We start from the raw sequence: 15,417 nt of genomic DNA, 5'->3' as shown, positions 1-15,417 counted from the left end.
TTTTATGTTAAATGTCAATAAACAAAATGCAGATTTTAAATTATGAAATATGAATCCTAATTGTAGACAATGGCTTTGGAATCTAATTTTGGGAGAAACATCTCATGATTTAGGTCACCTAACTGCTGATTTAGCATCAAACAAGGTCTTTCGTCATCTACAAATGATCAAACTGATACATAAAGATAAGTTAGGGATAAGATTGAAACAAATCAAAATTGAATAACTCACATAAAACAAAGCTGTGAGGGAGTGATCTCCAGTGAAAAAGTCCAATTTTAGGGAGCCAGAAAGCGTACCATTTTCAATTTCTCCCTTTCGGCAGGGGTTCAAATTCATATAAAAACCTGATAGACAAAATGCTGAGGATGGCGGGAAAATTTACAGTTGCTCAGTGATCTGTTTTGCTCCAGAAGAAGAAGAAGTCCCGGAAAGAGACTCTCTTAGTTAAAATTCATCCCCATGGAAAAGTACTTAGTTGCTAGAAAAACCCCATCTTCTCAAAATCCGAAATCCAAGAGGTAATTTTTTTTTTTTTTTTTTTTTTTGTCATTTAAAGGGCCAATGGTCAGAAATAAGGGAAGAAGGAAGAGATGGAAGGAGTCACCGAACTTAACTGACGCAAATGAATTTAAGACGATGTCGTTTGGGTTAAGTAGAAACGGTGTCGTTTTGTTTTGATTGAAATTGTAAATAATCAGTTAAAAAACGCCTTTCGATTTTGTCTAGAAAAATGCGTTTTCTCTATTTTGAAAGCCAGTAGATACAGAACATTGGGGAAAGAGGAATGGTAGCTTTGTTATCCAACATTCAGAGATTTTGTTGAAATTGTTCAACAATTTTCTCATCTCTTTCTTCTAATTTTCTCTTTTACCTTATCCCCATTCTCTTTTATCTTCGTTTGGTGACATTATTTTAGTTGATTCAGTTAAGTTCTTTGCATTTTCTTTGTTATGATTTGAGGGAGGCAACCAGTAAGCATCCAACCCTGACAAAATGGTATCACAGCAGCTACAATCCTTGTGTCTCTCGATTGGATATCATAAGGGAAGAATTTGATAGAATTCATGAGTGGATGATTTCAATATTAATTAAAATTATTGAGGAGATTATCCAAAAACTCATTTTTCTATATATTCATTTTCAGCCTTACATTCATATAATAAAATATTCTACATATAAACTCAAAATCTTTTCCAATTTTTTAGCCACACGTTCTGCAAAAATTCACTATTCAAAACTTTGTTTTTGCCGAATAATGGCTATCAAACAGGGGTTAATCTAGTGCTGATGCTCATGTCTCTGTACACTATACTCATAGGATTTCAATTTATAGAGACTCTATGGCGGATCCAGGAAAAAAATTCAACACGGGTTAATACTTATAAAATATATATATATATAGCACATAAAAAAATATATGTTGTTACTTAAATTTTTTTTAATGGACATTTGGGCCAAAAGGATGGGTTGTGCATGATTGTCAAACATGTTTGTGCACTTAGCTTTATTCTTCTATTTATTAGGATAAAGAATAATGACATTGCTAAAAAGGAAGTTTTTGGTAATGCATCTGAATGTAAGTAAAGCCTAGTCTTGACAGTGAAACGATAACTTAGAATTTAACAAATAATGGCGAATACCAATGAGTTTTTTTATAGGTTGACCACAGTGTGGACCTTTGAAGACTAAAATTTGAGTCTTTCCTGGTAGCCATGAAACGTGCGGCATGTAAAAGAAGTTTAACATTTAAGGCCACCTTTGGTCCGTATAGAAGTTTCAGCTCCCTAACAAAGGAAATTTCTCCTTTTTAGCACTAGCAGAAGGTACAGAATATTGAAAACTTAAAGTGTCCGATGTTTTTAACATTTGATATTCAGTTTTTGTTTTGAAATAATTCTTCCATTTCATATTCTCTCATGTGACTACAATTTGTTCGTTGTTTCAGGGAAAAAAATAAATAAATAGATAATTTTCCTATGCAAAATGCTCACTTTGAGGTTAAGGCTTCTGATAAATATACCACATTTAATTTTGTACTGTTACATCATCAACTAGTCATAGATCTGTCATAGTATTCAACATATTACCATGATGTATTTGAATTAGGACAAATTTCCTTTTATATACTTAGATATTTTGAAAAAAAAATAAAAAAATAACTACAATGAAATATGTTTTGCACTATAGAAGATAAATGGGTTTGCTGATCTTTTCTTCTCGATTCTCTCCCTGGTTTGATTCTCTTATGTGATAGTTTGAGCCCCATTTTAAGGATAGGGAAGTTGGATGGTGGATCGCCTTCAAAAGGAACCTGCTCATCAATTTGATACTCTGGCTGATCCCAGTAAAAGCATTAAATCAATTTAAAGAGGAAGGAACTATTGTGTTGGAAAATTCGAATTTAGTTGAGAAAAATGGTTATCTCAATCTAGTCAAAAAGAGAGTGAGTAAGTAACATTTCAAGTGGTTGGTATGATGTGCTTTTTGTGTATTTTCAGTCTCAAGTAGCTGAGGATACAGGTTTCTTTTATGCAACGGAAATTCGAGATGGTAAAGGCATGAATATTTTCTTGGCTGATGACCGATCTAGATTTTCTTGCACTCAGTTTGGTGATGCTATTTTGTTTGATACGGCAATCAGGAGAGTTGTAGATGAACCTGAGAAGTCATTTACGTGGATTTTTCAGGCTTGGCTCAGGGCAATGTCCAGGCGCTTCCCTGTGTCAAGAATAGCCGATCAGGATAAGGACATTCAACATTCAATTTTTCAAGTTTTTTCCTGCAACACATCATCAATTTTCTAGGTGGCAAATTATTGCGAAGGAGCCTGAAAATTAGGTGCGATACTCTCCATGAATACTGAGTTCAAATTTGAGTCTAGCACAGTGAAGCATGTGCCACCTTGCACTTCTTGCTTAATCCAAAGATAGTGAAGAGAATGAGGCAGCCCACTCAAGCAGTTCCAACTGTTTCTTCAACAGCATCACAAAGTTCTCATCCATCACTTTATCAAGGTGGAGATCCACAATTAGGATTGGAATTCAGTCAAGTTGGAAGCTCGAAGCAAACAGAGAGAGAATTCCCATGGATTCCTGGTTTAGATGAGAATACATTAGGAACACATCCTCAAGGACCATCCCTATCAGATGAGTACTGAAATTGAAAAAGCATTACTTCAACAATTATGGTTCAACTCCTTGAACCTTGAGGACAAGGTTCATTTAAGGTAGTGAGAAAGGAGGGAAGAAGGAAAGGAAGGAGCCAACCGAGCTTGGATAAGTAAAATAAAAAAACCATGCAATTTCAGGTACTGGTGGAAGAGAAGTCTAATTGAATTAAATAGAAAAATTGAACGGAATTATTGCCATGACATTTCTTGTCTTTTAATGTAATCTTATTGTGAGGAATTAATTATCCTTTTTATTTTGTATATTTCCCAGTTAATTATATACTAAATTAGCTTGAACTGATTTATTTATTTTTTTTTGTTGATTTCCCTTTTTTTTTTGGGGGTGGGGGGTGGTGGGGGGGGGTTCAGATCATACTTGTGGTTTAACTTCAACAATATGCTGTCCCCTCCGAACAACTGCAGGTTCATTTGCAAGTACATTTTCCAAATGAACTAATAATTCTTTGGCTTGGCAGGAGCCAAAGTCGGGGTCTGCATCCTGATGGTGCCAAACTAATGCACTATCTTTAATTTCCATATAGGATCCATCTGTTGCCTCTGTATACACTTCCATAATAGGTTCCACAATTTCTTTCCATTCAAGATCAGCTGCTAACATTGCCCAATTAGAGCTTCTATTCCACCTGCAATAATGGACAACAAAGATCTCGGTTTATAAAAGACATACTACAATAGATAAAACGCTAGCAGAACATTTTATTCACGAGGAGAGTTTCACTATTTTCTGCAAATCTTTTCTTCCAGAATTAATTGCAATACATATTGTACAATAAAAATGTTAAATTTTGAGAAAGATAACAAACGACCCAAAAGAAGAATTAAAAGTAAAGTTCGAAAATGGAAAAGAAATGTGCAGTAAGAAACTCCAACACCAGCGTATACAGATTGGTATGAGAACATCCATATGCTAAGCCAAAGATGTAGCGAAACCTTTTGATTTTGACGCGCCTAATGCATTAGTAGGGAGAGATAATATTTGAGAGAAAAATTAGCAAATAATTGGAAGATTAAATCTTGGAATTTGTTATCCAAAAGTTGTAAGAAATATAACAGATTCTAGGGAAAAGGATAGTTTATGGATCCCTGGAGAAGTCGAAACTGTAATAAATTATAATCTCTGTTTTCTTACTGCTCTATATCCATTTGAGTGTCTTTATCTTTATTGATTTTCTCATCCCTTTTTTTCTTTCTTGATGATCTGCTGCAATAGGTTACTTGCTTCAGATATGAATGGTGAAATAAATGTAGGGACGGAAGAGTTAGCAATCTTCCCTGTTTAGAGCTGACTTCTTATTCCAATAGCACACTTACTGCATTAAATTAAGTGGGGATAAGGAGGTCAGATTTAATTAAATTTTTTGATAGAATAGATTATGAAAAAAGAATTGTAAAACTCCCCTTGATAAGAAAATAGAGGCGATTCTGCAGAATCAAACCTAGTATTTGCAGATTCCCACAGCAACAAATATTACTTGCGCAGCTCCATATGAAACAATGATGAGATTTGTTCTTACACTGTATTTGGCTGGACAAATAGATTATTTTGGGAGCTAGGAAGCAGGGAAAGATATATATTTGGGATCTATGTGGTGAAAGATCGTCTAATGCTTTCCAAAACCATAATGAGGTGCGTATATTCATTGTTTCTTATTTTTTCCCCTATCATTTGTGTGAAATCGGGTCTAGGACGCTACACGTTATTTCAACTTTTAAGATTACGAAGTTTGCATTCCAGACAATTTATTAATTTGATCTTAGGTGTGGAATTGACTAATTAAAGCAACAATTCACTTTTAATTAGTTTTCTAGATTGTTAAACATAGAAGTCCGTTTTTCCTATGTTTGAATGCCGCAATTGTAATAATATGGATAACAGCAAACAATGCACAATTGTTGACAGAGAAATCCAATATGGGAAAAACTCTAGGACCAAGCGAGTTACTTCCACTATAGTCAGTTAGGGTTACAATGCGATTCCAGACTAGCAACTTCCTATAGTTCTGGCTGTTGTAATTCCTGTAAACTCTACGATTGACTGTCATTTTTTCAGTCTCACGATCTACTGTCGTAGATACTATCTAGCCACTCCAATAGATTTCTTGATCTACGTCCTGTAGCCCACAAGATCTGCTATCTTTTTTCAGCCTCCTGATCTTAAACTAATTACTCTTCCGAGTGAAATTTCCAGGAACCTCCTGTTCTAATGCTTTTTTCTGCGCTTGAAGTCCATCTCTCTCAATCCCCAATGAGAGAGTCCATTCCTCATTGAATTAAAGAAGCTAGGTGTTTTGGATTACAAAGATGTGATGTTTTCCCAAAACTAGGTTCCCAATCTCAAGAATGAATTTTTGATTCCACGGGTTGAATTGTGCTCTTGGATCTCTCAAAGACAATATGAAAGTGTTTCTCAATGATATCACAATGTAGCAACCCTTGAAAAATCGTCCATGACTTCTGTATTTATAGTTGGGGACGAATAGGTGTCATGGCCATGTAAAACTCTTCAAATCGCAACCTAGAGTTCGGCCAGATACAACTGTCGCTCAAGCGAGTAGCTAGCGACAGGCGAGAGATAGCTAAATAGTTGTCAGTATTCTCATCATAACTTTCTCTTCTGATATCCAATTGAGATGATTCAAAATGCGTTGGAAATCTAACTTAAAGGGCTACAAATCTTCTAGAATTAGCCTTGTCCAAATTTCAATGTTTTCTATGCAAAAAATACATTGCAAGTTACGATTGAGAATTTGGAACATAACTTCTGCGGCTCTTTGATATCTTTTAGACTTCTAATTGTATTCCAATGATCATATGTGATCTTCTTGGACATCTTGGACTCCTTCAAGGACAATACTACCAACTCCAAAAGATTTTTGGACTTTTACAACTCTTTTATATTAATTCATTTATCTAAAAAAATTACCAATACACAGAAAACCTAACAATTTGGCTTCCGTCATATTTAAATTTAAACCCCCATTTGGCCCCCATTAAATTTCATTTCTTTTTTTACTCTCTCATTTTCAATTACATAATCTTTCATAAAATAATATTATACGTAAACCACACATTTCCTTCTTTTTCAATCACTCATATTTCAAAAAAAAAAAAAATAAATAAATAAATAAATAAATAAATAAATATATATATATATAGACCCAAAAGAAGAATTAAAAGTAAAGTTCGAAAATGGAAAAGAAATGTGCAGTAAGAAACTCCAACACCAGCGTATACAGATTGGTATGAGAACATCCATATGCTAAGCCAAAGATGTAGCGAAACCTTTTGATTTTGACGCGCCTAATGCATTAGTAGGGAGAGATAATATTTGAGAGAAAAATTAGCAAATAATTGGAAGATTAAATCTTGGAATTTGTTATCCAAAAGTTGTAAGAAATATAACAGATTCTAGGGAAAAGGATAGTTTATGGATCCCTGGAGAAGTCGAAACTGTAATAAATTATAATCTCTGTTTTCTTACTGCTCTATATCCATTTGAGTGTCTTTATCTTTATTGATTTTCTCATCCCTTTTTTTCTTTCTTGATGATCTGCTGCAATAGGTTACTTGCTTCAGATATGAATGGTGAAATAAATGTAGGGACGGAAGAGTTAGCAATCTTCCCTGTTTAGAGCTGACTTCTTATTCCAATAGCACACTTACTGCATTAAATTAAGTGGGGATAAGGAGGTCAGATTTAATTAAATTTTTTGATAGAATAGATTATGAAAAAAGAATTGTAAAACTCCCCTTGATAAGAAAATAGAGGCGATTCTGCAGAATCAAACCTAGTATTTGCAGATTCCCACAGCAACAATTATTACTTGCACAGCTCCATATGAAACAATGATGAGATTTGTTCTTACACTGTATTTGGCTGGACAAATAGATTATTTTGGGAGCTAGGAAGCAGGGAAAGATATATATTTGGGATCTATGTGGTGAAAGATCGTCTAATGCTTTCCAAAACCATAATGAGGTGCGTATATTCATTGTTTCTTATTTTTTCCCCTATCATTTGTGTGAAATCGGGTCTAGGACGCTACACGTTATTTCAACTTTTAAGATTGCGAAGTTTGCATTCCAGACAATTTATTAATTTGATCTTAGGTGTGGAATTGACTAATTAAAGCAACAATTCACTTTTAATTAGTTTTCTAGATTGTTAAACATAGAAGTCCGTTTTTCCTATGTTTGAATGCCGCAATTGTAATAATATGGATAACAGCAAACAATGCACAATTGTTGACAGAGAAATCCAATATGGGAAAAACTCTAGGACCAAGCGAGTTACTTCCACTATAGTCAGTTAGGGTTACAATGCGATTCCAGACTAGCAACTTCCTATAGTTCTGGCTGTTGTAATTCCTGTAAACTCTACGATTGACTGTCATTTTTTCAGTCTCACGATCTACTGTCGTAGATACTATCTAGCGACTCCAATAGATTTCTCGATCTACGTCCTGTAGCCCACAAGATCTGCTATCTTTTTTCAGCCTCCTGATCTTAAACTAATTACTCTTCCGAGTGAAATTTCCAGGAACCTCCTGTTCTAATGCTTTTTTCTGCGCTTGAAGTCTATCTCTCTCAATCCCCAATGAGAGAGTCCATTCCTCATTGAATTAAAGAAGCTAGGTGTTTTGGATTACAAAGATGTGATGTTTTCCCAAAACTAGGTTCCCAATCTCAAGAATGAATTTTTGATTCCACGGGTTGAATTGTGCTCTTGGATCTCTCAAAGACAATATGAAAGTGTTTCTCAATGATATCACAATGTAGCAACCCTTGAAAAATCGTCCATGACTTCTGTATTTATAGTTGGGGACGAATAGGTGTCATGGCCATGTAAAACTCTTCAAATCGCAACCTAGAGTTCGGCCGGATACAACTGTCGCTCAAGCGAGTAGCTAGCGACAGGCGAGAGATAGCTAAATAGTTGTCAGTATTCTCATCATAACTTTCTCTTCTGATATCCAATTGAGATGATTCAAAATGCGTTGGAAATCTAACTTAAAGGGCTACAAATCTTCTAGAATTAGCCTTGTCCAAATTTCAATGTTTTCTATGCAAAAAATACATTGCAAGTTACGATTGAGAATTTGGAACATAACTTCTGCGGCTCTTTGATATCTTTTAGACTTCTAATTGTATTCCAATGATCATATGTGATCTTCTTGGACATCTTGGACTCCTTCAAGGACAATACTACCAACTCCAAAAGATTTTTGGACTTTTACAACTCTTTTATATTAATTCATTTATCTAAAAAAATTACCAATACACAGAAAACCTAACAATTTGGCTTCCGTCATATTTAAATTTAAACCCCCATTTGGCCCCCATTAAATTTCATTTCTTTTTTTACTCTCTCATTTTCAATTACATAATCTTTCATAAAATAATATTATACGTAAACCACACATTTCCTTCTTTTTCAATCACTCATATTTCAAAAAAAAAAAAAATAAATAAATAAATAAATAAATAAATAAATATATATATATATATATAGGGGTGGTCGAGTTGGTGAAGTAGGTGAGCGCAGAGGGCTTTAGTCACGAGTTTGATTCTCCTACCAACACTTTCTCGGTTGAGTCTGTCGTACCGGGTTTGCCTAGTGCAGTTTACTTGGCTAACGTGGTTTGCAGGCTATTGCATTAGCCCGAGAGTTTACCCAGTGCGCACCCGAAGGGTAGCGGCTGCGAGTTCTCCCATTATAAAAATAAAATAAAAAAACAAAAATTTATATATATATATATATATATATATATATTTAGCGCACGGGCTAGATAAAATAAGATTTTTGAAGGTACAAAGATCATTTGAGTTAGTTTCCATTTCCGTGGTTACTTTCATTAAATAGAAGCTTAATGCTATCCTCTTCTCAATTTGCTAAAATATTTGGACTAGTGTTTTTATTTTTGATTGTTTTTCCTATCTGAAAGCTTTTGGTTCATGCCTGGAAGGTATGTCTATAGAACAGATTAGAAACTCGAATTTTTGAGAGCTTGGTGGTCAAATGTGCCCCACAAGTGAATGAATGTTTATTCGATGATTAGTTTGTTAAAACTAATTCAAGTCTTCTACCATGTTACTAAAATAAAAATCTTGTTACATTTTCTTTAGTTTGGAAAGTTCATTAGTAGCCTTCCATCGACTTAATGTCTATGGATACTTAAGCACCAAATTTTGTTTCAGAAAATTGTGAAGTGTTCGGCACTTGAAAGTGCTTATTTATTGTGTGATATAGCCTTGTAGAATAAGGCTTACATATTACTTTTGTAGAGAGTTTTGCTTGTAGGAAGCACATATTATTGTTTGTGTTGATGTTAACATGTTTTTTTTTTTTTTTAAGGTGTTAATACTCATTTGCAAGAGTTGCTGCTTCTTGATTTCAATGGTCGAACTTAATCCTATATTCTCATTTTTTCTGCAGGCTCAATCAAATATTGTTTCGAAGGAAATACACTCAATTGATATTGATCTTTCTTGCCCTCATTTTCGCGGAAATCCCTTGAGAAATCTTAATTCTGGGCTCAGAAAACAACCAAACGAACACCACCCGACCTCGGCTCCACCCAAAACTCCCACACTCGGTTGCCACTATTTTCACTCCACAAAGGAGATTATGGGGGTGGTATATGCAATCCATAGAGGAAGGAGAAAGTCAAGGAAGACACCAAAAACACCAAGCTCTCAAACTCCAAGGATGCTGACCTCTCTCTCTTGTTTTCTCTCTTGCATTGCACACACCCCCCCCCCCCCCAAAAAAAAAAAAAAACTGGTTGCAGGGAGATGGATATATAAATGGATATTAGGTCACTTCTTTGGTCTTAACTTATTTATTTAAATGGGCTAAGATAATGGACCAAAAATAATAACTTTTCCGCCAAAGTGGAAATTATGCCACACACGAACTTTTCAATAAATATTTGTGATTTACTATTCAACATTTTATTAATCGTATATACTGTTTTTTATATAGTAAAAATAGAATGTGAAAAAGTATCCAAATAATAAACAATTCATCACCTAGCTAAGATTTCTCCATCAAAGGCACCCTTAAATTTGTATTCAACAAACAAGCCCATATTGCTCTCAATCAAAGAACAAAGTCCCTAAATTAACATCATTTCATATTCCATATCCAAAATCCCCAAAACTTCGTATCTACCAAATCACCCTCCAATAAATTCTCGTGTCAAATCCTTAATTCGATCTTCTACGGATCCACCACAGAGGATATCTCACATCACTCATCCAACCAATTGATTCTTCAGTTTCATTGATTTGGTGCATGTCAAGCATGAAGGACAAATTGGATTACACGAGTAAGAGGCCAATCGAAGATGAACTTCCAAATTTAACAACCAAAAAGCGAAAGTCGTTGCTTTCCCTACACAAACCACATGTACTTATTTTGGGGTGATTGAACACTGCTTGGTTCCATTTGTTCTTTATTGCACATGATGCAATGTATTAAGTTGTTGAGGGTATGCCAAATATTTGTAGTTATGCAGTGCGTAAATTCTAATATAAATGTTGTATAATGCATCATCATAGGTCCATCATTTTTTAATTGAGGTAATTAAGAATAGATAGGTGTAAATAGGCCATTATATTTTATTTCGTGATGACTGTCAAATATTTGTTTAAATACATTTGTTCCATCATGTTTTAGCTAAGAAGAATGTGAATACATAGGTGTTAAATATGCCATTTTATTCAATTTTATGATGACTATAAATATTTTGTTTAAACTTTGTTAAATTCTGTACTATGTCCTATTTCTTTTTGATACCCATAATTACCAAAAATAAATAAATAAATCAGTTTTAAGCATTTTGATATTAACAACTTTAATATGGTGTTCGAAATTCTTATTTCAAGACATTATTTTGTTATACTCTTGTACTTAAATTTATGCTAATCCTTTAACAGGTTCAAGAAAGATTTTCTTAATTCTGACATGTTTCCAATCTATATTCATTATTTGTCTGAATGTATTGTTTGATTTGGATCAACACGTGATGATGAAAATGTTTGTGTATCATGGAATAGAACAAGAACACGTATTGCATTTTTTTTTAAAAAAATACATAAAAATTTAAAGCATATTTTTATTGAGTGTTGACATTATGCTTTCACAATTATGGTTCCAAATAAACTAACATCACCTTTTACGTCTTATTAATCATAGAGGATTATGTATACTTTGTAGAAGCAGGAAATAGAGTAGGTGCCAACGTTAATGTCTTCTTCAAAGATGACGTAATTTCATATTTAAAAGACAATCTAATTGAAACACAGAAACACATTTTTTCGAAACATTTTTTGGACACCTCCTCCGAATGAACTATATTCGAATTCTATACCAAACAATTCAAAAAATTCTTTTGATGGAAGTGAAGCAATCCAACTATAATGAAATGTGGTTCCACGTTGCAAGGAATCTCCTTAGATTTTCAATTCAATAATTTTGTATGGTGACTGGGTTGAAATGTGCCACAGAATACAACATAAGTGTGTTTAAAATTGGTGAATGTAGATTGAAAAATATTTACTTTAGCGATATAAAGACTGTGTACAGAAAGGATGTGGAATAGACTTTTCTACACCATCCTCAAAACGCGCCAAACGAGGATGTTGAGAAGTTGATGATATTGTACCTTTTAACATCCTTCATGTACACAACCCCACAACCCACTGTTGTAAATGAAGCATTAATGCGAATCGTTGACTCTACGCACATGGACACGTTCCCATGGTGTAAGGAACAAATGATCAATCTAGGTTCTTATTGTAAATGTAATATTTAAAATCACTAAATAAAAATGGACTTTATTGATTAATTCAACTAGGATTGGTGCTTCCGTTTTCCCATGTGGCACATAGGCAAAGACTGCTTGCAACTTCTTCTATTATATCCCTTCCCTCCACATTGTTCACACATGGTTGTCCCTTCTGTTTTCTCATGTGGCACATAAACTTTGTGATTTTTCTTTGTGACTGTGTATGCAATATGAAATCCATTTTGAAGAACCTTTTAGATTTGACCCTATTGCGTGATGATAAAGAGGCGGTTGAGTATGATAATCTCACAAAATCGATTCAGACACAAGAATGTATTACATACAAGAATCGAGATATAAAGTAATTCTATGTGTAGAATTAAAATGAAAATTAATTCCTTGTGATATAATTATAATCTTGACAGTATTTTTCGCTTTTGCAATATGTTTGTCGATTGAATTTAGAAGATTAATATGATTAGAATTCGTGTTTAAGATGCCGAAATGTTTTTGCATTGAGACAAGCATGATATGAATGTCTACGTTCATCATGGAGTGCCTTTTTTCTATTAAATTCTGTTTTATGGAAGGTTAGTTAATGTAAGGACGTGATATGAGGGGATTTAATTTTTCATCAGTTACAAATTTTGGTCTAGGATTTATTTTTGGCAGCTAGTATTTTAAACATTTTTAACCATCAATCTAGTATTTTTAAATAATAATATATTCACATGGTAAAATGTGAATTAATATTTTTTATTGATGTATATATAAATTTTTCTGTAATCCAAAACCACACTCTAATCAAACCACCAATCCAACTCCAACTTGGGCCATCCAAAAGTATTTGTTGTTTTTTAGTCGAACCAAGTCTATGGTGTCAATAAATTATCCGTCAACTGTTTTAAATCGTCACCCGATTTTATTGGGTATCAAAATCCAACACTCGTTAATTGGCATTCCATCTTGATGATGGCTGGTAGGTCCAGAAACAATTGCACATGGTTTGCCATAAATATTTTCTGAAAAGCCCTAGCATATCCTATTATGACCACACATCACTTAGCTGAGGATTTGTGGGGGATTCTGACTCAGTGTTCAACACACATTTGATTTTCTTATGGTATACCTAGCTATGTTCAGCACATGGCTAATTTATCTAAGCTATTCAAGTAGGAAACGGGATTACTATAAAATTGATTTGGCATACAGAGAAAATGATTGTTGAATGCAAAGAGTGCTTTCCAAAAATCATCAACATTTCTATGACTCTATCCATAAAAAAATACAAATGCTGAGTCTGACTCAAGTTAAATTGAGTCCATTAGGTACTACGATAGTGACAAACTGAATAAGAAGAGAGCTAGCCGTCTGCAGTCAAATAAATATGCATTGTATGGAGTTAAAAGGTCTGAAAATCACCAAGAATCCTGTTAAATAGTTGTTCTGTGAATAAAATGTAGTCTCAACTTCTGCTATTATACATGGGCTTCTTGACCTTTCATTTTATTCTTCCGTGGTATCTCTTTTATTGCTTTGATGGTTGGTATCGTGTAAAATTAGCAACATGTTTTGCTACTGAATACAAAGAAGGAGCAGTATGCAACAAGTTTCACTAGCTAAATGAAACATCTTTTGACATATACCTTACATATTTTAGTTTGGGGAATTTGACCAGATGACCCACTTGGACAATGATTTTGGACAAATAGCCTTTGACCATCATTAAAATGGAATAAAAAAATTTAAAATGTTTTAATTGATAAAATGACAAAATTGTCCTTCAATTTATATCAAATTATTCACCCAACTTCTTTCATTTCACCTTCTTCTTTCTTCTTTCCTTTTCCTGTGAAACCCTATTCCCCAAACTTGAATTCCAAACCCATCTTCTTCACCTTAATTTTCACTATATTTCAATATTACAAAAAACTTTTCTTTGACTCTAGTTTATTTCACATTACTTTACCCTCTCTTTGGTACAAGTTAAGACAACAAAAAAGGTAATTTTTTCTACGATTTTTTTTTCTTTTTTGTTATTTTAAAATGTGATTTTGTGCTTCCATTACTATAGTTTTATAATAAAAATTTGTAAAAATTGCATTTTTTTTATGATTTCGTGATTTATTTGTATATTTAGTTTAGTTTTAGCTGAGTTTTTTTAATGTGAATGGATTTTTGATACATTTGGGGTTTTGAAGATGATGGGTTAAAAAAAATTCATTTACTGGCATTGCTATAAATCGAAATTGTGATATATAAATGTGCTTGTTCTTTGATATGCCTTGAAACTTAGAGAGTTGCATTAAGAATAATTTGATTTAAATAATTCGGCATTTTTAGGAAAATTCTTTATATTATGTTTTACTGTAATTCCTATTTTATGTGAGTTCTATTATTAAACTTTACACTTGTTGATTTCAGAATTTTTTCATATTATATTTTGCCTATTTTTACCACAGTACCCTTATTTGTAGATTGGAACTTCACCTACTAAATAATGTATATAAGTTTGCAATTTAAAAGGTTGTGTTTCCCCTTGACTTTATTGAATCATTTTATTCTTTAGTTGCGTAAACGTTGTATCATTACGCCTACATTGATTATTACTTGATTTGACTTTGATTTACCTGTTGTTCCAAGAAAGAGAACTAGCATTGAAATCGTTTAAAAGAGAAAACACACTAATTTTGGTTGTGACAGATATGGCAGGTCATGGCCTTGATATTCCCTACATTGCTCACGTATCAACAAAGCCACCAGCTGATTTGATAAGCCAATCAAGAGGTACCCATTGGCTGATTTGGTTTACAAGTCGAGCTCCATATAGAGGTAAAAGTAGACGTGGTGTGGGCATTTTGGTGGTCGTGATTTTAGAAGTGATAACTCTTATACTCGGAGTGGGGAAAGCACATATTAGTACAGTGGTAGTGGTTGAAATAATGTTAATTATAGTGGTGGGGGGTATGATTCTAGTGTAACTAGAGCTTAGGATTAGCGTTTTACAGTACCCCTCAAAATTATTTTGTTTCAAGGTATATATATTTTTCACTCGAGTTTGAGAATTTTGATATTTTGAAGAATGTAAAAAAGTTGTAGATTATATTTGAAAATGCGCATATCAATAGGATGACTTTATTCCAGGGGATGAATTTTTTCTGTAGGATATGTTTGTCTTTTGTTAAATATTGACGTGTATCTTTATTGTGTTATGTCTCAAAAAAAGACATAAGTGTCATTTCTGGACTTATAAGTGTATATGAGAACGGCACAAGTGACATTGCATAAATTATAAACTTTCATTAAAACAATACAAGTGTTGTTGTTGGACTTATATAAGTATCTATGAGGGTGGAACAAATGTCGTTACAAGCAAATGGGTTAACTTAGTTCAATACTCCATATTCTATGTCACATGATCTAGTTTTCTTG

The 15,417-nt window shown here is 33.5% G+C and overlaps 1 long non-coding RNA gene across 1 annotated transcript in view; it reads right to left on the bottom strand.

Moving 5' to 3' along the window:
• LOC111403587 overlaps positions 1-533 on the bottom strand; it is a 10,789-nt gene extending 10,256 nt beyond the window's left edge. Inside the window, exon 1 of the long non-coding RNA XR_002704490.1 lies at positions 300-533. This is a non-coding gene — a long non-coding RNA (uncharacterized LOC111403587). The remainder of the gene's footprint in view (positions 1-299) is intronic.
• Between the last annotated feature and the right edge of the window lie 14,884 nt (positions 534-15,417).

Source organism: Olea europaea, chromosome 11, assembly GCF_002742605.1.
Source record: "Olea europaea var. sylvestris chromosome 11, O_europaea_v1, whole genome shotgun sequence".
NCBI lineage: Eukaryota > Viridiplantae > Streptophyta > Magnoliopsida > Lamiales > Oleaceae > Olea > Olea europaea.
The sequence above is the reverse complement of the archived record's forward strand: the minus strand, read 5'-3'. Positions and strand labels throughout refer to the sequence as shown.